Source organism: Leucopleurus acutus (genome assembly GCF_964270905.1).
Source record: "Leucopleurus acutus genome assembly, chromosome: 2".
NCBI classification, from domain to species: domain Eukaryota; kingdom Metazoa; phylum Chordata; class Mammalia; order Artiodactyla; family Delphinidae; genus Leucopleurus; species Leucopleurus acutus.
The window spans coordinates 77,999,569-78,023,624 of record NC_139143.1 but is presented as its reverse complement, the minus strand read 5'-3'; the positions used below and the strand labels follow the sequence as shown (position 1 = coordinate 78,023,624).

The 24,056-nt window shown below is 37.2% G+C and overlaps 1 pseudogene across 1 annotated transcript; it reads left to right on the top strand.

The window, feature by feature from the left end:
• The first annotated feature begins 154 nt into the window (after positions 1–154).
• LOC309957777 (olfactory receptor 10J1-like) lies at positions 155–1,070 on the top strand (annotated as a pseudogene). Its single transcript has one exon. The product of its transcript is annotated as an olfactory receptor 10J1-like (transcript).
• Positions 1,071–24,056: the final 22,986 nt, after the last annotated feature.

The window sequence follows — 24,056 nt, the reverse complement described above, 5'->3', positions numbered from 1 at the left end:
GCCGTGTCCCTGGAAAAGGCAGGTGATTCATGAAGTTTTGAACTGGGTCTTTGTGGTTCAATCTTTGCTCTGGACAGTGTGCTTACCAGAGGGCAGGGCAGGCTCTGGTCCAAAGAGATGGTGCTGACTTTGTCTTTCAGACCTGAGATCTTCAATGAGGACAGCCAACCACACAGAGGTAAGAGAGTTTGTTTCCAAGGTTTCTCCAACTTCCAAGAACATCAGCTCACACTCTTTGTGGCATTTCTTACCCTGTATATTCTAACTCTGGCTGGCAATGTCATCATTGTGACTGTAATCCGCATTGACCATCACCTCCACACCCCCATGTACTTCTTTCTAAGTGTCCTCTCCTATCAGACATTTTCTACTCCCTGGTCATCATCCCTCACATGTTTTCCAGCCTTGTAGGTCTGAGCCAATCCACTTCCCTGGAGGGCTATGGGACTCAGCTTTTTTCCTTCCTTGGCTTTGCCTTCACCAACTGCCTCCTATTGGCAATAAGGGTGTATGCTTGCTATGCGGCCATCTGCCACTTTATTACTCGATCATCATGAACTGGAGGGTCTGTGCCAGGCTGGCATCCTCAGTCTGTGCCATGGGGTTCTCACTCTTGCTGGTTCAGGCTGTGGCCATTTTCAGACTGCCCTTTTGCAAGGCACTGATTGAGCATTTTTTCTGTGATGTTCAACCTGTGTTGGACCTGGCCTGTGCTACCGCAATCATCAATGATATCCTGACCTTAATTATCAGTCTCTTGGTCATTACAGGCCCTGCAACCTTCCTCTTCATCTCCTACATCCTCATTATTTCCATCATTCTCAAGATCACCTCAGCTGAGGGCCGGAAGAAGACCTTTGCCATCTGCGCCTCCTACCTCACTGTGGTCATCGTCCACTACAACTGTGCCTTCACTCCCTACCCCAAGCCCAAGTCAGAGAACACCAAGGATGATCTCAGTGACCTACACTGTCATCACACCTTTACAAAACCCTGTTGTGTGTAGTCTAAGAAACAAGGAAGTCCAGGATGCTCTGTGGAGAGTGGTGGGTAGGAAATCCCTTTCCTAAGATGAAATCCCTACCCAAATAGGTGTGCATGCCTTCCAGGAGGAAGCCTATATAGGTAAAGTTACAGAACCAACATTTCAAATGATTAGTGAAGTCTCATACATCACAGACAGGGCAAAAGTGGAGCTGGGGTCTAGCCTCTAAGAATTGATTTTCACTTCCTCAACCTTTTGTTAGCATAAATAAAAGCAAAAGTCACTCAAAGACACCCATTGGCTGTATTCCAGTAGATAATTACAAGGTCAGAATGTGATCTAGTGTTTATCTCAAGCTTAAATTTAAAGTGACCAGTCCACTTTTTAATGTGGTATAAACTACATTAAAATCGCCACTCCATTGAATCCTCTTTTAACATAAATTGGATGCTTGAACAAGTGGTCACTAGGGAGGATATTGTGTAGAAATCTAAGTGCCTTGTGCTTTAATAAGATAGGCAAAGCAAAAATATAGATATCTTTTAGGAAATGGGTTTGCAGTGAGCTAAAATCCTTCTAGAGAGAATATTTTCAAACATGTGGGACTTCAAAGGAAAGGGAACCATGGGGTGGGAAGTGAAGGAGTTAATTGGAGAGAACTCCCAACTGCATATGATGGGCATGCAGCACACATGAATTGGTCTGATGCTTTGCTTCTTCTGGCTAGAGATGAGCCACATAAAGAAGTCCTTGCAGGGCTGAAAGAAGGGTCTCCCTCATGGACAGGATGCACAGCAGGCTCCGAGGAAGAGAAGACTAACAGCTCAGGGAGCAAACTGCTGAAAGAATGCTGTGAAATTGGCTGAAAAGAAAGAAAAGTTAGAAGCAGATCCAAATTGGAGCTTCCTGTGGTAGGAGAGCAAGAGAAGCCAGAAGTAAGTACAAGGGGAGGGTCAGGAGGAGCCAAAGAGAGTTTAGAAAAGGTCCTTCAGGTTGGGTCCTCTCCTGCCCTTTATAAGCTAAGTCACAAAGGCAAAGAAAGAGAATTAAACAGAAATATGAAAAAAGTCAGCATAACACCTTTCTGATAAATTAGGTAATTTCATTAGTCCTGAAAATCTGAAAAGAGTCGATAGTAAAGGATTTTGACATGAAAACTTCCATAAAATTAAAGCAACTGAGTTATAAATGGAATAATAAAAGGTAATTTACTGCTCCTCACCTTAAAAATATAAAAAAGAATCAGGGTGAACTTTAGACTCAATTTGTGACACAAGATAGGTGTTGAATCAAACTATAATGATCAAAATTGATAATTACTGAGCAAATAAAAATTATTATACTGATCTATTTATTAAAAGATACATAAGATACACATGAGTACACAGTATTCTCATTATAAAATATTTTTGAAATATAAAAATATCAAAATCTCTAAAATGATCATGCATTTTATAGGCTATGCATGCAAGCACATAAAAATCTAACTTTAAAACGGTTCTGCAGTTCAGTCTACTTTGTAATTCTGAGCTCCCAATCTGCCTGACAGAAAAAAGTCATCTAGTCTTTTTCATGTAAACTGGGGCAATTTAGTAATTAAGTCATTTTATGAGTAAACAATGAAATTCAAGGTCCTGCTCCTGCCCTTTCTTTCCCATTATACTCTGGGTGAATCAAGTTCTGGTGCAGGTGAGACAGGCTGGACCTGGGACCTGGGACCCTTTGTTGTAGTGCTTGCACCTGGACAAAACTCTCCTCCAGCAACAGAATACAAAGAAACTATAAGGACCTAAAAATAACTGCACACATGGCAGTCAGGCAATTATGAGCAATAAGATACAAAATGACTGGGACTTCCCTGGTGGTGCAGTGGTTAAGAATCCACCTGCCAACGCAGGGGACATGTGTTCGAGCCCTGGTCTGGGAAGATACCACATGACGCGGAGCAAATAAGCCCATGCACTACGACTACTGAGCCTGTGCTCTAGAGCCCGCGAGTCACAACTACTGAGCCCATGTGCCACAACTACTGAAGCCCACACACCTAGAGCCCGTGCTCTGCAACAAGAGAAGCCACCAAAATGAGAAGCCAGTGCACCGCAATGAAGAGTTGCCCCTTGCTGCAAGTAGAGAAAGTCCGTGCGCAGCAACGAAGACCCAACGCAGCCAAAAATAAATAATATAAATAAACATAAATTCATAAAAAAAAGATACAAAACAACCAAAAACCCAACTTCCACTTCTGAGGTGTCAAGCAAAGTCAGGGTCCTGCACATGATTCCTGCACAAAGCACCACCAAGGGGTGCGCAGACCACCTAAGCCACCCCTCTGGCTTGACCCAAGGGTCCACCCCTACCCTCACCCCATTTAAGGGACCAGCTCACCCCAACTCAGGAGCAAGCAAGGGGACCTGCTACTTGCTTTCAGTCCCTGTGCCACAACACAAGTCCCAATAAAGCCTCGTGCGAATTTCTAGTTTGACCTCTTATCAATTTCTATTGATTAAGGAGTCCAAGAACCCTGGGTTGGTAATAAAGCCTTCTAGTTTTCTTAGCATGGAGGAAGAAGAACCTGATCCATGGTCACTTCCACCTGTCCATGTTGGATTTCTATGTAAATACATGACTCCCGTGGTCATCCTTGTTATCTATTGTGATGACTCTGGTTTTATCATGCTCTTTAATCAATGTGGTTCCTGCACTTCATCTTCCTTGTGACTACTCTAGGTCCACTGGCCCTTTCTCAACCACTGCTTGAGGGCAATTGAACATTCAGTTGCACCCTTGACCCTATAATGGAGTAAATAAGACAAAGTGGGGTGTCACCAAGACATCCACTTGGATGTATCACTCAACTGTTTCTGCTCCACCAGGATTCACGTGTTTTCTGAGGCTGGGAAGTGAGGGACATATCCCTTCTGCTTTATCCGTTGCCACCCGTCCTTCCTTACAGCAGGGTAAACCTGGTATCTGCTGGTAGATCTAAGAGTGGGCCTTCCCCAATATCCAACTAACTCCAGTGTTATCTTCTCCACAAAGCTGGATACCTTTATTTTATTTTGGCAGAAAAACCTAAATTATTCCTAACTCTGTAGTAGTTTACATTTCACATACAAAGTACTTTTAGTGCTTAGACTTTTGATATTCAAAATGATTCTTTGTAAACTAAATGTAGCTTTCCTCTCTAGAAAAGTTTGCTAAAGTTAAAAACTATTTCATCTTTTAAGACAAATGTTTTAGTTGTGAGTTTAAAAAAATCTTTTTGAAATTCAATTGACCTGTTTTTTCTGGATTCTTTTGGGCTTACCCTTCCCTGGGGCAAATGAAAGTCCTCTGAAACAATGTGAAATATGGAAATAATGTAGAATTTTTATTCTGTTGCATTTATTTAATGTGTCAACAACATTAATTATCATAGATTTAAAAAAATGTTTTATTATCTAATACAGATAGTTACCTGCCATTATTCTTCTTCAGAATATTTTTAGGTGTTTTGCCTGTTTAAATTTTTCATATAAATTTTAGAAGCAGCTTATTTAACTTACACCCCTCCCCAACACACACACATACTCAGCACAGTTACATACATACAAGCGAACCAAACTCTGGTATTATTTTATCGAAATCCTACTGCATTTATTAACTAATTTATGAAAAACTAACATTTTAATGATCTTGAGCCTCCATATTAAAAACATAGTATTATTTTCCATTGGTTTAAGTCTCCTTCTGTTTTTTACTTTTTACATTTCAAAGTGATCAACCATGATAACCCTAGTTACGATGTCACCATACAAAGATGTACATAGTTATGTTCATAACCATGACTCATTTATTTTGCAAATGGAAGTTTGTACCTCAAAATCCCTCACCTATTTCTTTCCTCCTCCCATCCCTTTCCCCTCTGGCAACCACCTGTTTGTTCTCTATGACTCTGTTTCTGTTTTGTTATGTCTGTTCATTTGTTTTGCTTTCTAGATTCCACATATAAGTGAAATCATACAGTATGCGTTTAACTTCTTTCACTTAGCATAATACCCTCTAGGTCCATCAATGTTGTCACAAATGGCAAGATTTCATTCTTTTTTATGGCTGAATAATATTCCATTGTAAATATTTACCACATCTTCTTTAACCATTCATCTATTGATGGACACTTAGGTTGCTTCCATATCTTGGCTATTGTAAATAATGCTGTAATGAACACTGGGGGGGCATGTAATTTTTCTAATTAGTGTTTTTGTTTTCTTCTGATAAATACTCAGGAGTGAAATTTCTGGGTCAAATGGTAATTCTATTCTTAATTTTTTCAGGAATCTCCATACTGTTTTCCATAGTGGCTCTATCGATTTACATTTCCATTAATAGTGTATGAGGGTTCCCTTTCCTCCACATTCTCACCACCACTTGTTATTTGCTATCTTTTTGATAATAGCCATTCTGACAGGTGTGAGGTAATGTCTCATTGTGGTTTTGATTTGCATTTCCCTGAGGATTAGTGATGCTGAGCATCTTTTCATGTGCCTGTTGGCCATTTGTATGTCTTCTTTGGAAAAAATGTCTATTCAGGCCTTCTGTCCATTTTCAGTTGGGTTGTTTGGTTTTTTTGATGTTGAATTGTATGAGCTTTTTTTAAAATCCCTTATTGGATCTATCATTTGCAAATATCTTATCTTATTCACTAGGTGGCTTTTTCATTTTGCTGATAGTTTCCTTCACTGTGCAAAAGCTTTTAAGCTTGATGTGGTCCCATTTATTTTTTTTGCTTTTGTTGCCCTTGCCTGAGGAGACATATCCAAAAAAATATCACTAAGATAAATGTCAAAGAGTTTACTACCTATGTTTTCCTCTAAAAGTTTTATGGTTTCAGGTCTTACATTTAAGTCTTTAATCCATTTTGAATTTATTTTTGTGCATGGTATGAGAGAGTAGTCTAGTTTGATTCATTTGCATGTAGCTGTCCTGTTTTCACAAAACCATTTATTGAAGAGGTTGCCCTCTCCCCATTATATATTGCTTTGTTTGTCATAGATTAATTGCCCATATAAGAGTGGGTTGATTTCTGGGCTTTCTATTCCGTTCCACTGATCTATGTGTCTGTCTTGATGTCAACACCATACTGTTTTGATTATTGTAGTTTTGTAATATAATTCAAAATCAGGGAGTATGATACCTCAGCTTTACTCTTCTTTCTCAAGATTGTCTTGGCTATTTGGGGTCTTTTTGTTTCCATATTTTACACATTTTTCTATAATTTTTTTCTAGAAGTTTTACAGTTTTATTTTTTACATTTAAGTCAATGATCCATTGTGAGGTTTTTGGTAATAAGCTGTGAGATTTAGATCAAGATTAAATTTTTGCCTACAGATATCCAATTGCTCAGTTCAATTTTTTTTAAGGGCTACCATCTTCCATTTTCCACATTTGTCAAAAATCAGTTGAGCGTATTTATGTGCATCAAATTCTGAGTTTTCCACCCTGTTCTAGTGATCTATGTGTCTACTGCTCCACCAATACCACAGTATCTTGGTTAATGTAGATGTATAGTAAATCTTAATTTTGGGTAGAGTGATTCCTCTCACATTATTCTTCTTTATCAGGATTATTTTAGTTTAGGTCTTTAGTCTAAGGCCTGTGCATCTCCATATCAATTTTAGAATAAGCTTGTCTATGTCTACAAAAATGCTTGCCAGGATTTTTATAGGAATTGCATTAAATCTATAGATCAATTTAAGGAAAATTGACAACTTTATAGTGTTGAGTCTTCCAGTTCATGACCAAAGTATGTCTCTCCATTTAAGTCTTCTTTGATTTCTTTCACCATCATTTAGTAATTTTTCAGCATACAAATCTTATACATGTTTTGTTAAGCATATACTTAAATGTTTCATTTTCTTTGGAGAAACTGTAAATCAGTGGTCCCCAAACTTTTTGGCACCAGGAACTGGTCTCGTGGAAGACAATCTTTCCACAGACCGGTGTTGGGGGGGGATGGTTTGGGGATGATTCAAGCACATTACATTTATTGTGTATTTTATTTCTATTATTATTACATTGTAATATATAATGAAATAATTATACAACTCACCATAATGCAGAATCAGTGGGAGCCCTGAGCTTGTTTTCACTTGCCACTCACTGATCAGGCTTTGATATGAGCCTGCAAGCAGTTGATTTATTATGGTCTCCACGCAGTCAAACTTCTCTGCTGATGATAATCTGTATTTTCAGCTGCTCCCCAGCACTAGCATCACTGCCTCAGCTCCACCTCAGATCATCAGGCATTAGATTCTCATAAGGAGCACTCAACTTAGATCCCTTGCATGCATGGTTCATAGTAGGGTTCGTGCTCCTATGAGATTCTAATGCCACCGCTGACCTGACAGGAGGTGGAGCTCAGGCAGTAATGCGAGCCATGGGGAGCGGCTGTAAATACAGATGAAGCTTTGCTCACTCTCCCGCTGCTCACCGCCTGCTGAGCAGCCTGGTTCCTAAAAGGCCATGGAGCAGTAGTGGTCCATGGCCCAGGGGTTGGGGACCCCTGCTGTAAATGATATTGTGCTTTTAATCTTGGTTCCCTCATTTTCACTGTTAGTATATAGATATGTGATTAACTTCCATATGTTGATACTGTATGCTGTAACCTTACCTAACTCACTACTTCTAGGAAGTGTTTTTGTTTTATTTTGCTTTTGCAAATGCCTTGGATCTTTCTACATAGATAATTATGTCACCCACATAAATAGGGGCAGGTTTACGTCTTCCTTTCTGATCTATATGCCTTTTATTTCCTCTTTGTGTCTTATTGCAGTAGGCCGAACTTCCATTACCATGTTAAATAAGAGTGGTGAGAGCAGATATCCTTGCCTTGTCCCTGATTTTAGGAAGGAAGCATCCAGTCTTATGATCCTATTGAACCTTATGATCCTATTGACTTTTTTTTGATATGCTCTTTATCAAATTGAGATAATTCCCTTCGATTCTTAACTTACTAAGAGTTTTTGTCATATATGGGTGCTGAATTTTGTCAAATGTTTGTCTCTGTCAAGTTGATATAATTATATAATCTTTCACAGAAGTGGCACATTTATTAAAAAAAGAAAAGAGGAACAGGAAACATCTAAGTGATTACATAACAAAAGGAGCTTCTTTGTTGAAAGATCCTTGTTAGAAGAGGGAGCATCAAGAACTCAGCAGCTAGTATCAACCTATTCTTCCACTGTCAGCTCTTTGCCAAATTACTGAAAGGGGAGAGAAAATTAGCCTTTGAGGCCATGTCGAGTAGTATTTCCTGACAAGTTTTGTCAGTTCTACCTACAAAACAAATTTATCCATTTCCTTCCATCTCCACTGAAACTGCTCCTATACAGAAACAATCTTCTTTCAGTATCTACTCTCCTTGTTTATTCTTATTCTTTTCCAATCAATTCTCTACATAACAGCCAAAGTTATCTTTTAAAGATGAAAATCAGATCATGCTCTTCCCCTAATTAAAAATACCCAATGGATTCCCATTGTATTTGGAATATAATTTACTCTCCTCATGATGACCTATAGGCCCTACCTGTCCTTGTCACTCCATGCCATTAAGAATGACCTCATCTCTTATGTCTAACCTCTTACCTACTAGTCCGGTAACTATCAACATAGGTTTATTCCCACTTAGGAACTTTATACTTGCTATTCCTTCAGTCTAGAGTGCTCTTTTTCTCCAGATTCCCATTCATTCATTTATGCATGTTCATTCTCTATCATTCAAGCCTCAACTAAAATGAGAAGTAATCTTTAGGGATTCCTTCCTTGATCACTTCATCTACTGTAATGCCCATCAATGTGGGCATTCTATTAGGTGTTTTATGGTTTGTTTTGTTTTGTTTTGTTTAGCACTTATCAGTACCTAAAACAAAACAGGAAGGTTGAAAATAAGGGATGGAAAACTGTATTCCAGGCAAATACCAAACAGAGGAGAGCAAAAATCACTAACAAAAACAAACAAGCAGTCAACGAAGCAAAATTCCTGCTGTCACAGAAATTATTTTCCAAGAGGAACATAGATGATTTTAAAAGTATATAAGTTATATGTACTGTTATTTTGGGAAATGATAGTGTTTGGAGAAAAAGCAAAAGGAAAAAAGGACAAAAGGATAGTCATCCCTGGCAGCAGGAAACAGTAGCCCATTTAGATCAGGTGGTCGGGAAAGGTGATGTTTGAGCAGAAGAATGAATGAAGGAGTGAGTGAGCCACATAGAATAAAGAGTGCTCCAAGCTAAGATAAGATCTATGGAGAGGTTAACCTTGGCATGTGTGAGGAACAAAAAATAGGCCAGTGTGGCTGGAGGGTAATGACCAAGGCAATTAAGGGGAAGATTGAAACTGTGGTCTTATAAGCTATGGTAAGGACTTTGAATTTTATTCTAAGAGGGTTAAAAATTCATTGTAGAGCCATCTGAGCAAAGGGGCTACCTGATTTGATTTAGACATTAAAATCTTTACTCTGACTGCTACTGTAATCAACACCCAGACCCAAAGGAGAAGCAGGGAGAGGCCAGTCAGGACCTTGCTGCTGTGGTCCAAGTTAGAGGTGATGGCAGCTTGGAACAAAGTGTCCCTTTGAGTGAAGAGTTTATCAGCTCAGCTGGGGACATGTTCTATTTGAGATGCTGAGGAGATATTCAAGAAGAGAAAATGAGATGACTGTTGAACATACAACTTTGGAGTTTGAAAAGAAGTATGGAGTGGAGATTTAAGTTTGGAAATTGTTTAAAGCCAGAAGAGGAAGTGATCACTAGGTTGCAACTGTAAATACAGAAGTGGTTTGTGGCTGAAACTTGAGGTAGTCCAACATCACGAGATTGAGGAGAAAAGAAAAATGACATTGGAAGGGGAAAATATGAAAACTAAAAAGTGTGTGTCCTGGAAACCACATGAAAAGAGATTTCCAAGGAAGAGAAATTAGTCAATTGGGTCCAATGCTGCCAATATGCCAAGTACATTGTGTTAGAATTGATTGTTAGATTTGGCAATATGAGGTGTTCGGTCTCATCGAAAAAAATCTGTATGAGAGATGGTGATAAAATCCTGTTTAGTGTGAATTCAAGAGAACAAAGGAGAGAAACTGAAGACAATGCAATTCCTTCAAAGAGTTTTGATGTAAAAGGGAGCAAATAAATGAACCCGTAGCTGGAGAAGGATACGGGATCACAGGAAGGTTGTTTTTATTGGCCTTTATGTTTGTTCTTTTAGGATGAGGAAAATTACAAGCAAATAAGTTTGTAAATGAAAGTGATCTAATGCAAATTTGATGATTCAAAAGACATAGAGGAAAACTGCTAAAGCAAAGTCTTGAGTAAGGGAAAGGCGACTGGGGTGCAGTGCACAAGTGCATAGATGGTCTTGTTCAATGTATACAGAGTGCTCCCCACAGTGAGAGTATACGAGGATTGGTACTGAGCATAGATGCACATGGTTGGGTTGATGTGTTGGTGGGACTACATGGAAGATCTCTCCTAACTGCTTTAATTGTTCTTAATGAAACAGAAAATAAAGTCATGTGCTTAAAAAAGGATAAGGAAGAATCTTTGGAAGTTAGAGAATAGAAAAGAATGTGTTAAAAGTGCAAAGAGGGTGAGAGAAAAAATGGTAGGCAGGAATACAGAGGGGTTCCCCAGTAACATTAAGACCCCACTTAGTGTTAAATGTTATGAATTCTAAGTAAGACCAGTTATCGTAAGAATATATTTTCCACCAGTGAAGTTCAGCTGCATGGGTGCTCTGCACAATAGGAAAATTTGATTTAACCAAGATTGGTATTATGCCAGGTAAGACAGGGGCACGTGAATTAAATGTGAATGCAATGAAATGATAGTCTGTGGAATTTTAACAGGGTAGAGAGGACAAAAGGGGGCAGTAACATGGAACTTTGAAAATGACAGAAATAAACATAGATATAAAATGTAGGGCTTTATAAATTGAGGAATTATTTAGATTAAGATACCAGTGAGAATGAACTGGAAAAATAAGTGATGGAAATAATAGTTCTTTAGAAAATATAATGGAAGAAGATATCTCATTCCTAAATGAAACAAAACAGATCAAATACATGGGAATAGAAAATACTCATTTTCTTTTTTTTTTTTTGTTTTTTGTTTTTTGTTTTTGTGGTACGCAGGCCTCTCACTGTTGTGGCCTCTCCCGTCGTGGAGCACAGGCTCTGGACGCACAGGCCCAGCGGCCACGGCTCACAGGCCCAGCTGCTCCGCGGCACATGGGATCCTCCAGGACCGGGGCACAAACCCGTGTCCCCTGCATCGGCAGGCAGACTCCCACCCACTGCACCACCAGGGAAGCCCGAAAATACTCATTTTCTACATGAAGAATATTTTATAACCCTACTGAAACACATAAAAGAAGACAAACATTACCATTTAAATCTTGCTTTGGGTAGAAAGCCTCAGTATTATAGACTAAAGATGTTTATTCTTAAATTTCTGTGAGTACAATGAAAAATCAATAAAAATACCATTAATTGTTAAATGTGAGAATAACTGGGGAAATTCCAAACAAGAATAATTGGGGGGAGGCAGATTTAGCATACGGTAGCATAATGTAGTAAAAATATGAGATGTTTGTATTATTTGATATATGGTGTTGAGACAATGGCCTAGTTATAGGTAATAATAAAAGGTGCATCTGATTTCATTTTAAGAAGTACATCTTTGTTTCTTACAACCAATTTGATTCCAGATGAATCAAATACTGAAACTTAAAAAGTATAGAAGACATGGGTACTTAAAAAAAATAATGTTGGAGTTAGGAAGGCCTTGATAAACACATAAATAAAATGCTAATAAAATTTCAAACTCACAAACTCAGTAATAAGGATAAACAGAAGAAAAATACTGCAACATGTATAATAAAAGGCATATTTCCTTATTAGAGAACTCTTACAAGAAAATGATGACAGAATATGAAAAATGAGCAAGGTATGTAAATGGACATTCACAGCAAATGAAGTACAAATGATTAATAAGTATATGAAAAGTGTGTAAATTAATACCTCTTATTTTGGTTTCAGTTTGGTAATAGTTATTAAGTTTTTGAATGCACATATCACTAAGAAGTCTTACTTTCAGGAATGTATCCTACAGATGTGCTCCCAGAAGTGTACAATTATATGTGAACTTTATATATAAAGTGATTTTCTTTATAATATCCTTTAAAAATGCCCAAAACTGTAAACAGTCTATATATCCATTGATATTTAGAATAGGATAAATAAACTATGTTATACTCTTACCTTACTATATGCAATTGTTCAAATGAATGATAAAAACCTTCATGTATTGTTTTGTAAAGACATCTCGAATGTATTGTTATGTGAAAAAGCAAGTCATATAACAGTACACAGAATACAGTCCATTTGGATTACAAAAAAGGACACACACACACACACACACACACACACACACAGGTATACGCAGAGGACATTCCTAAATTCTATGTAGTAGGTTTGGTTTTATTTTATTTTTTTATTTTCTATATCACACTAAAGCCTGTTTGACTGTTTTGCATACAACTCCATCTGCTTTATTTGTTCAAGAGAGGATGTCACTCAGCTGTTTGATAGTTTTGTCCAAAAGGAAGAGTGCACCTCTCTTACATGGTCAGAGAAACAAAGCAGCTAGAGATGTATGTGTATGTCGTTGTGTATTTGTGTACTTGTGTGTGTGTGTATGTGTGTGTTTAAAATTGGAGAACCTCAACCAAAATCAGTGTTTCCAAAAAGTGATAGAATGTAATGAAAAGTTCATTCCCTTTGCAATATTTTCAATATTAATTTCAACACCTAATTACAATTTTCAGAGCTTTTCTAAAGTGAACTACTCTTTTTTTTTGAATTTTTGAATTTTATTTATTTTTTTATACAGCAGGTTCTTATTAGTCATCCATTTTATACACATCAGTGTATACAAGTCAATCCCAATCTCCCAAGTCATCCCACCACCACCCCCAACCTCTGCCACTTTCCCCCCTTGGTGTCCATACATTTGTTCTCTACATCTGTGTCTCAGTTTCTCCCCTGCAAACTGGTTCATCTGTACCATTTTTCTAGGTTCCACATATATGTGTTAATATATATTTGTTTTACTCTTTCTGACTTACTTCACTCTGTATGACAGTCTCTAGATGCATCCACATCTCAAACAAATGAACCAATTTCATTCCTTTTTATGGCTGAGTAATATTCCATTGTATATATGTACCACATCTTCTTTTTTATTTTTTTATTACTATTTTTTTACATCTTTATTGGAGTATAATTACTTTACAATGTTAGTGTGTTAGTTTCTGCTTTAAAACAAAACGAATCAGTTATACATATACATATGTTCCCATATCTCTTCCCTCTTGCGTCTCCCTCCCTCCCACCCTCCCTATCCCCCACTCTAGGTGGTCACAAAGCACCGAGCTGATCTCCCTGTGCTATGCGGTTGCTTCCCACTAGCTATCTATTTTACGTTTGGTAGTGTATATATGTCCATTCCACTCTCTCACTTTGTCACAGCTTACCCTTCCCCCTCCTCATATCCTCAAGTTCATTCTGTAGTAGGTTTGTGCCTTTATTCCCATCTTACCCCTAGGTTCTTCATGACATTTTTTTTCTCAGATTCCATATATATGTGTTAGCATATGGTATTTGTCTTTCTCTTTCTGACTTACTTCACTCTGTATGACAGACTCTAGGTCCATCTACCTCACTACAAATAACTCAATTTCGTTTCTTTTTATGGCTGAGTAATATTCCATTGTATATATGTACCACATCTTCTTTATCCATTCGTCGGTTGATGGGCATTTAGGTTGCTTCCATGACCTGGCTATTGTAAATAGTGCTGCAATGAATATTGGGGTGCATGTGTCTTTTTGAATTATGGTTTTCTCTGGGAATATGCCCAGTAGTGGGATTGCTGGGTCATATGGTAATTCTATTTTTAGTTTTTTAAGGAACCTCTATATTGTTCTCTGTAGTGGCTGTATCAATTTACATTCCCACCAACAGTACAAGAGGGTTCCCTTTTCTCCACACCCTCTCCAGCATTTGTTGTTTGTAGATTTTCTGATGATGCCCATTCTAACTGGTGTGAGGTGATACCTCACTGTAGTTTTGATTTGCATTTCTCTAATAATTAGTGATGTTGAGCAGCTTTTCATGTGCTTCTTGGCCATCTGTATGTCTTCTTTGGAGAAATGTCTATTTAGGTCTTCTGCCCATTTTTGGATTGGGTTGTTTGTTTTTTTAATATTGAGTTGCATGAGCTGTTTATATATTTTGAAGATTAATCCTTTGTCTGTTGATTCATTTGCAAATATTTTCTCCCATTCTGAGGGCTGTCTTTTTGTCTTGTTTATGGTTTCCTTTGCTGTGCAAAAGCTTTGAAGTTTCATTAGGTCCCATTTGTTTATTTTTGTTTTTATTTCCATTACTCTAGGAGGTGGATCAAAAAAGATCTTGCTGTGATTTATGTCAAAGAGTGTTCTTCCTATGTTTTCCTCTAAGAGTTTTATAGTGTCCAGTCTTACATTTAGGTCTCTAATCAATTTTGAGTTTATTTTTGTGTGTGGTGTTAGGGAGTGTTCTAATTTCATTCTTTCACATGTAGCTGTCCAGTTTCCCCAGCACCACTTATTGAAGAGACTGTCTTTACTCCATTGTATATCCTTTCCTCCTTTGTCAGAGATTAGTTGACCACAGGTGTGTGGATTTATCTTTGGGCTTTCTATCTTGTTCCATTGGTCTATATTTCTGTTTTTGTGTCAGTACCATATTGTCTTGATTCCTGTAGCTTTGTAGTATAGTCTGAAGTCAGGGAGTCTGACTCCTCTAGCTCCATTTTTTTTCCTCAAGACTGCTTCGGCTATTCGAGGTCTTTTGTGTCTTCATACAAATTTTAAGATTTGTTCTAGTTCCGTAAATGGCCATTGGTAATCTGATATGGATTGCATTGAATCTGTAGATTGCTTTGGGTAGTATAGTCATTTTCACAATATCGATTCTTCCAATCCAAGAACATGGTATATCTCTCCATTTGTTGGTATCATCTTTAATTTCTTTCATCAGTGTCTTATAGTTTTCTGTATACAGGTCTTTTGTCTTCCTAGGTAGGTTTATTCCTAGGTTTGTTATTCTTTTTGTTGCAATGGTAAATGGGAGTGTTTCCTTAATTTCTCTTTCAGATTTTTCACCATTAGTGTATAGGAATGCAAGAGATTTCTGTGCATTAATCTTGTATCCTGCAGCTTTACCAAATTCATTGATTAGCTCTAGTAGTTTTCTGGTGGCATCTGTAGGATTCTCTATGTATAGTATCATGTCATCAGCAAACAGTGACAGCTTTACTTCTTTTCCTTCTCTGATTGTTGTGGCTAGGACTTCCAAAACTATGTTGAGTAATAGTGGTAGAGTGTGCAACCTTGTCTTGTTCCTGATCTTAGAGGAAATGCTTTCAGTTTTTCACCATTGAGAATGATGTTTGCTGTGGGTTTGTCTTATATGGCCTTTATTATGTTGAGGTAGGTTCTCTCTATGCCTACTTTCTGGAGAGTTTTTATCATAAATCGGTGTTGAATTTTGTCAAAAGCTTTTTCTGCATCTACTGAGATGATCATATGGTTTTTATCCTTCAATTTGTTAATATGGTGTATCACATTGATTGGTTTGCATGTATTGAAGAATCCTTGCATCCCTGGGATAAATCCCACTTGATCATGGTGTATGATCCTTTTAATGTGTTGTTGGATTTGTTTGCTATTATTTGGTTGAGGATTTTTGCAACTATATTCATCAGTGATATTGGTCTATAATTTTCTTTTTTTGTAGTATCTTTGTCTGGTTTTGGCATCAGGGTGATGATGGCCTCATAGAATGAGTTTGGGAGTGTTCCTTCCTCTGCAATTTTTTGGAAGAGTTCGAGAAGGATGGGTATTAGCTCTTCTCTAAATGTTTGATAGAATTCACCTGTGAAGCCATCTGGTCCTGTACTTTTGTTTGTTGGAAGATTTTTAATCACAGTTTCAGTTTCATTACTTGTGATAGGTCTGTTCATATTTTCTATTTCTTCCTGGTTCAGTCTTGGAAGTTTATACCTTTCTAAGAATTTGTCCATTTCTTCCAGGTTGTCCATTTTATTGGCATAGAGTTGCTTGTAGTAGTCAGGTTTGGTTTTAGATATGGCAAGGATTAGTAATTTATAAAAAAAATTTCTGTGTATTTTAGACTTGAACAAATATGCAAATATACTGAGAATAATAGGTTTCTTATCATTGGGAAAAGAAGTGAGAAAGGGGGAACACTAGAACACAGTCTGAGATATTAGTTTAGAATTGGAGGTATCATTATAAATCATGGTTGTTAAGATATAAATATTAATACACCCCCCCATTTTCTAGCTTTAGAGTCTAAAATTAAATATACAGCAGTGGCAATAAGTACACCTAGCACCCAGATCTTGGTTTCTAAATACAATTCTCCACTAAAAGATACCATAGCTTCTCAGAGAAATGGTTGATTCTGGGAACAGTGCAGGGAAAGTACAAGATGAGCCTGGAACGTCTCTATCTTGAGGTTAAAGACGTGCTCAAAGAAGAGACTTGTGGTTGCCAGTGAATGGGGTCAAAATGGGTGAATGGGGTCAAAAGGTATAAACTTCCAGTTATAAAATAAGTCAGCCATGGGGATGTAATGTACAGCATGGTGACTATAATTAATAATACTGTATTGAATATTTGAAAGTTATGAAGAGATTAAATCTTAAAAGTTCTCATCACAAGAAAAAAAGAATTTATAACTAGGTATGGTGATGCATTTTAACTAGACTTATCGTGGTGAACATTTCGTAACATATACAAATACCAAATTATTATACTGTACACCTGAAACTAATATAGTTATATATCGATTATACCTCAATTAAAAATAAAACGGCTCAAAGAATAATGGAGACATGTCAAAAGAACAAAAGAGCCAGACTAATGCAGTTCCCACTTGCCAATTCTGTGATGATTTGAACATCAACATAAATAATGTTAACAGTAACTAACATTATTTCATAGTACCTATATTATCTAAGTCTACTAGTATCTAAATAGTACCTCTTTCTTACAGAATATCAGTCTATAGGAGAAATGATGGAGTTAGGAAATCATCAATGGATCCTAAAACCAGAGCGTGAAAGTTTGATGAGGAACAGGATATTAATCTCAATATATCACTCTACAAATTATGTATATAAAAAGGGAAAATAATAAGTTTACAGTGGAGAAACCTAGTGGACACCACCTTAAACAAGTTAACATCACTAATATTAGGACAAATTGACATCACGTGGTTCCTGGTATGATGCACTGAGAATGATACATCACTTTCACGATATTCTTACTAAAAATTCAAAATTTAAATCTAGTCATGAAGGATATTAAATCAGAGTAAGTACAAAGAAGGGAAAGAAGTGAAACAGAATCAAAGTTAAGTGCAAGGGGAAAATGATGAACTCTTCAGATAAATTCAAACTGAGAGACGTTCCATAAAATATCTGGCCTGTACTTTTCAGAAGTATCAAGCTAGAGAATGACAAAAGAAAAGTAAGGTACTGTTTCAGATAAAAAGGCACTAGAGAAACAGGAAAACAAATATGTAAAGGGTAATCTTGGATTGGATACTAAACTACAAAAAAAAATTTAGCTATAAAGGACATTATGAGATAATAGGGTAATTTAAATATGATTTGTGGATTAGGTAATAGTATTGTTGTATTTGATATTAATGTGTATGTGGCTCTCTCTGTATATATATATATATATATATATATATATATATGTATACACTGATTTTTAATAATTATACTGTGATTACATAAGAGAATGAGCTTCTTCCTAGGGAATACACACTAAAATATTTAGGAGTAAAGTGACACAATGGCTTCAACTTACTCTCAAGTGATTTGGAAAAAAGTTAGATAGATAGATAGATACAGATAGATTATAGATGAAAGAAAAGAATGATAAAGTAAGTGGGACAAAATGTGAATAATTGTGGTACCTGGACAAAGACATTTAGGAGTTTTTGTAGTACTCCTGCAACTTTTCTATAAGTCTGAAATTGTATATTTAAAAAGTTTCAAAAAAGTGAAAAAATACTACAATTTCTTTATAGATATTTGTGCAGGAAAGGGTTAAGTCAGAAGTCCTGGGCTGCTCAAATCCTGCACATTCCCAAGAAAGGCTTGTGTTTAGGACTGGACCTCGGCCAGCTCATGGGAGATGAGCTCTGAGCTCTTGAATTAATTCTGCTTGATAAGTGTTTTGATATGTCAGAGGCCTTGAACCACAGATATTTGTTTGATCAGATCATTTATGCTAAAAGTGTGATTTATGGTGAACACCTGTTTTTGTTCTGAAGGGCTGGAGTCTGAGTACCTGAGGTCAGTAATGCAGGTTATTACATGCCTAACGTGACTGACTCCCAATAAAAAGCCTGACAGCAAGGCTCAGGTGAGCTTCCCTGGTCAACAACACTTTGCACCTATGGTCACTTTGCATTGTTGCTGAGAAAATTACTCATGTCCATGTGACTCCCCTGGGGGAGAACATTTGGAAGTTTATGCTTGGTTTCTCCTAGACTTTGTCCCCATGGACCTTTTTTCCCTTTGTTAATTTTAATTTGTACTCTTTTGCTGTAATAAACTATAACCATGACTGTAACAGTTTTTCTGTACCCTGTGACTCCTTCTAAGAGTATCACCTAGCTGGATAGTGATCTTGAGGACTGACAACAAAAATTAAAGCATTTAAATAAATAGAGAGAGAGCCTATATCAGTTCATCCCTAATGATTTTTTAGTTTAATGCAATTCCAAAAACCTGATCTAAAATTTGTATGGAAAGGTAAAGATCCAGCTACATAAAAATAAAAGAAGGTAAGAGGGGTTGATCTCCCTGATAACTAAGATTTATTATAAAGTTATAGTTGTTAAGACAGTGTAATCTGGGTACATGGAATAAAACTGACCAATGGAGCAGAATGGAGTGGCTAAACTGACCAATGCTTATAAAGATTTATAATGTATAACAGAGATAAAGTTGTAGACCAGTGGGGAAAAGAAGGACTCTTCAAACAGCTGATAGAACTGGATATCCAGTTGAAAAAAGAGAAATGAATTTGGACATCTATCTTACCTCGTACACAAAAATCAAATCCAGATGGATTTAAATATGAAAAGTATATTAATAGGCTTAGAAGAAAATAAAAGTGACTATTCTGACACTGAGGTAGAAATTTCTTTTTCCAAGGAAGATGAAAAATTGCTAACAAAAAAGACCAGAATGATAAATTTGACTCCATTAAAATAATTTTTGTTCCATAAAAAGAACCATAAAGAAGTGAAAAGACAAGCCACAAAGTGGTAGAAAATATTTGCATAACATATTAAGGACAAGAGTTTGGTGTCCAGAGTACATATAAAGCTGCTACAGTTGAATAAAAAAAACACAAACAACCCAATGGAAACGTGGATAAAGACATGAAAAGTATTTTGCAGAAGACAGAACAGTCATAGCCAATAAACTTTGAAAAGATGTTCAACCTCTTGTTATTCAGGAAAATGTAAATTAAAACCACAACCATGTCACACCTACTAGCTTGACAGAAATTAGCAAGTCTAATAACAAGGAGGAAAGGATGTAGATCAACTGGAACTTCTCTTATTCTTCACCTGTCACAGTGTAAATTGGTACAACCAATACAAAATTCGATTTAGTATTATCTTGTAAAGTTGAAACTTTTTATATTCCATGAGCTACTAATTTATTGAAAGGATATAAACCTTAGAGGAACTTGTGCACATTTAATCAAGAAAGCATGCAGTAAAATATTTGAAACATTACAATTTATAATAACAAAAATCTGGAAACAACCCCATTATCCCACACCAGGACAATGGACAAAAACCACTGCGGTATATTCACATGATGGAATAGCGTAAGGCAGTTAAATTAATAAACTATAGCTCCATTCTGGATCTTAGAAAAGGAACACTGAATCTTTTAAAAAACAAGTCTCAAAAAACTGTATACAGTATATCATTTTTATAAAGCTCAAGAACAGAACTAAAAAATGTATTGTTTAAACACACATACACATATAATAAAGGTATAAAATAAGTAAAATGAAAATAAACATAAAAATCAGGATAGTAGTAACTGTTGGGGCTGAGGGTGAGAGTAGGGGGGTGCAGTGCAAAGGGATAAGGAAGTGGGAAAAATGAGAATTACCTAAGTGATTCTTGAGTGGAGTAGTTCTTGAGTCGAGTGATGGGATTCCAAATGTTTATTTTATTGTTATGCATCTCGACATATTTTAAACATAGTGTTTTATAAGTATGATATGCTATATTAAATATGATAATTACTTTTTAAATAAAGAAAGATCATAACATACACCAAATGTAACATATACAAAAGTCCATAGGCAAATCACAACCAGTAGCTTCAAAATCTTCTTGTCAGCCAAGGCAGAGTTTTGTGAATTTTGAAATTGTTTAGAACTTTGGTTTGCCTTTCCAGTTATCATGTAATGCACTAAATATATACCTCTTTTACTTTATAACTCATTAATGTCATCTCAAGTGTCTAACGTTAGATTAGCAGAAGATCTAGATTCTTCTTTTTTTTTGGTGGTGGTGGTGGGGGAGGAGTCGTTCACATTTCCCCTTCATTTTTCCAAGAATCCCTGGAACTTAAGCATTTCAAAAAGAGTGGTCAGGAAGGAACAAAATTGGGTCATCTGTAGGACATGGATGGACCTAGAGACTGTCATAAAGAGTGAAGTAAGTCAGAAAGAGAAAAACAAATATCGTATATTAATGCATATATGTGGAAGCTAGAAAAATGGTACAGATGAACTGGTTTGCAAGGCAGAAATAGAGATACAGATGTAGAGAACAAACATGTGGACACCAAGGGGGCAAAGAGGGCGAGTAGGATGAATTGGGAGATTGGGATTGACATATATATACTAATATGTATAAAATAGATAACTAATGAGAACCTGCTGTATAGCACAAGGAACTCCACTTTGGGGTACAGTAGAAACTAACAACATTGTAAAACAACCATACCCCAATTAAAAAAAAAAAACTGATCAGTGAGTGGCAAATGAAAACAAGCTCAGAGCTCCCACTGATTATGCATTATGGTGAGTTGTATAATTATTTCATTATATATTACAATGTAATAATAATAGAAATAAAGTGCACAATAAATGTAAAAAAATACTTAATATTCCTCAGAACTAAAAAAAAAAAAAAAAAAAAAAAGAGTTGTCAGGTTTACAGAAACACCTAAGTAGGGAAAGCCTGGAGTTTACTTAGTCTAATTTTTATTTTGTTTCCTGTTTCCCTTTGACGACAACGAGCCTAACCTGTTCAAGAGAAGATCCTGGACATTTGCTAATTCACTATAGCAAATAGACTGTATTTTCAAAAACTGGACGCAGTTATCTCCCATTCTGTATGCTCTCCTATTAGTGTGCTGCACCCCCATTACAAAGCAAAGTCTGTACGCCTCTCCTTGAGACTGGGCATGTTTCTGTGACTGACTGGACAATTATGGTGGTGTGAAAGTCATGCTGTGACATCCTGACTTTTGAGACCAGGACATAAAGGATCATACAGCTTCTGTTGGGCTCTTTGTCTTGGGGTGCTTGCTCTTGGAATCCACAGCACAGGCTGTGAGGAAGCCCAGGCTACTTGGAGAGGCTAGGTGTAGGTATTTCAGTCAACAGCCAGCATTGACTGACGACGTGAGTGAGCAAACTCCCGCTAACTCCTGACCACAGCTACATGGGAGACCCGATGTGAGAAGAGCCTCACTGAGACCAGTCTCCCAGAGATGGATGATGAAGGACTGCTGTTGCTTTATGACTCTAAGTTCAAGTAGTTTGTTATGCCGCTAACTGGAACATCCAAGTTTCAGTACAAGCAAGCACGGATGTGGACAACTACAGTCATGCATGTGGACAAGCCTACCCACACAATGCTAGGCTGAGGTTAAGGCACCCAGGGACACAGTGCCCAGGAATACAGCACTTCCCTTAGCTCAGCCCTTCAGTTGTTCTCACAGCCATACCCAGAGAGACCTGCTAGCCAGGAGTCAGGTTGTTTGGCCATCAACCTCCTAACAGAACCCTAATCACTGTCCTTCCTCTCCTGATTATCCATAAACCTAGGATTCTGCTAGATTTCCTTTTCAGCTCTTAAAACAAAAAGATACCTCCTCAGGAAAAATAAGGTCACTAGTGTATCCTCTAACAGCATGGTCTCCTAATTTTTCACAGAGAGCTCAGATTGTAACAGTATAAAGTTCTTCCTACCCTGATTGTGTGTTGCTAGAGCTGTCTTGATTGTCTTCTATGAAAGAGGCTTTCTACCTTCTTCCTACTGGGGGCAGGGAGCCTCTTCATGCCTCAATGCTGATTTGTGTTTGCAATGATATCTAGAGTGACAAATTGGCTCTTCTCTCACTAGAGCAGAGAAAAAAAAAGTTTAATCACAGGGGTGGTCCCAAAATGGAAGACTATCCAATCATACTTTGACCACAAAACACTGAAGGCTATAATGGCTATGAAGATACTACTCAGTTGCAAACAGCCAGGAAAAGAAGTTGAGACGTTAACTTCATTAATGAAAAGTTTTGAGTTTTCTAAGAAACCCTGATTTGGCTAGCATTTCCTCTTATGTCTCTGAAACTGATATGGATAAGAGCAAATATTATAAACTTCTTCATGTTTGCTATAAACCTTTATTTCTATAGTTTTCTAAATTTAAAAGCTACCACAAATTCAGTAGAGAAGGAGAAGCAGGAATACAAAAAAACAAAAAAAAACAACCCCCCCTGCCACTTAACCAAAAAACAAACCAAGTACAAGGGGCATTTTTTAAGTTTATCAAGGTATGAATGCAGGCACTTCATTTTTTTGCCATGTGTGGAAAAATTAACTTGGAGAATTGTCAGGATCTGGCCATGAGATAGATAAGGTACATGTTGTTAAATTAACTAAACAAGGAGGCCATCAAACTGAGGGGCCTCCAATGCCATGGCAGCCTATGTAAACAAACTAAAATCTAAGGCTGGAACTGCCTCCAGGTTATAAAATCAAAGCCTCAGGACAACCAATCACAAAAAGCCAACCAGGCTTTAAGCTACAGCCAGTCATTACTCTCCTTACTTTGCCTCTCTTTTTTCTTTATAGAAGTCTCTCCCTGAGTTCCTGGCCCTGGGACACCCCTAACAACTTCTGGTTTGGCACTGCCCAATTTGCATTGATTTTTGTTAAAAAAAAAAAAAGCTTAAAATTTTTAATATGCCTCAGTTTCTCTTTTACCAATATAAAAGAGGAAAAGAGTGAGAATAAGATGCTCCTAGGGGGAGGAAAAATGCCTGGACTTGGGGCTGGGAAACCAGTGTGGAGGTAACCCCAGACTGGGCTTGTGAAGCCCTGTGCATTTAACTATTTTCTTGGACAGGCCTGGGGTGTGAAATCCTGGCTCAGGTTTCTTTAGACACAGACAGTGGTCTCCTGGCCTTCTGGAGAGGTCTCTACTGTCTATTGAGCTTTTGGTCTACCATTTCTGAATCCCACAATAGGACAGAAACAATAGCCAGATTGACTGTTTTAGTTCCAGAAAAGAAGAAGAAGAAAAAAAAAAAAAGATATTGAGCAGGGTTCTTGACTACAGGGAGAGCTGCATAGTTTCCTGGAATCCAAGACAGAGGCTCTTAGCTAGAGCTCACTTGGACTTTGTAACCATGGTTTTCCAAGGCCCAGCTATATAAAAATAGAATATTTATTTAAAAAACAAAACCTGACAAATAAGCCACTGCTGTTTCTACTTGCAGTGCAAAGTGCCATGAGAGTCCCAAAGCACAAACCCATATAATCTGGTAAATGTGCCCTCTATGTAACAAGGTCCCTGGGCACCGGCCGTCTGCTTGCTTCTAGCCCCAGGGTGACTCTCGA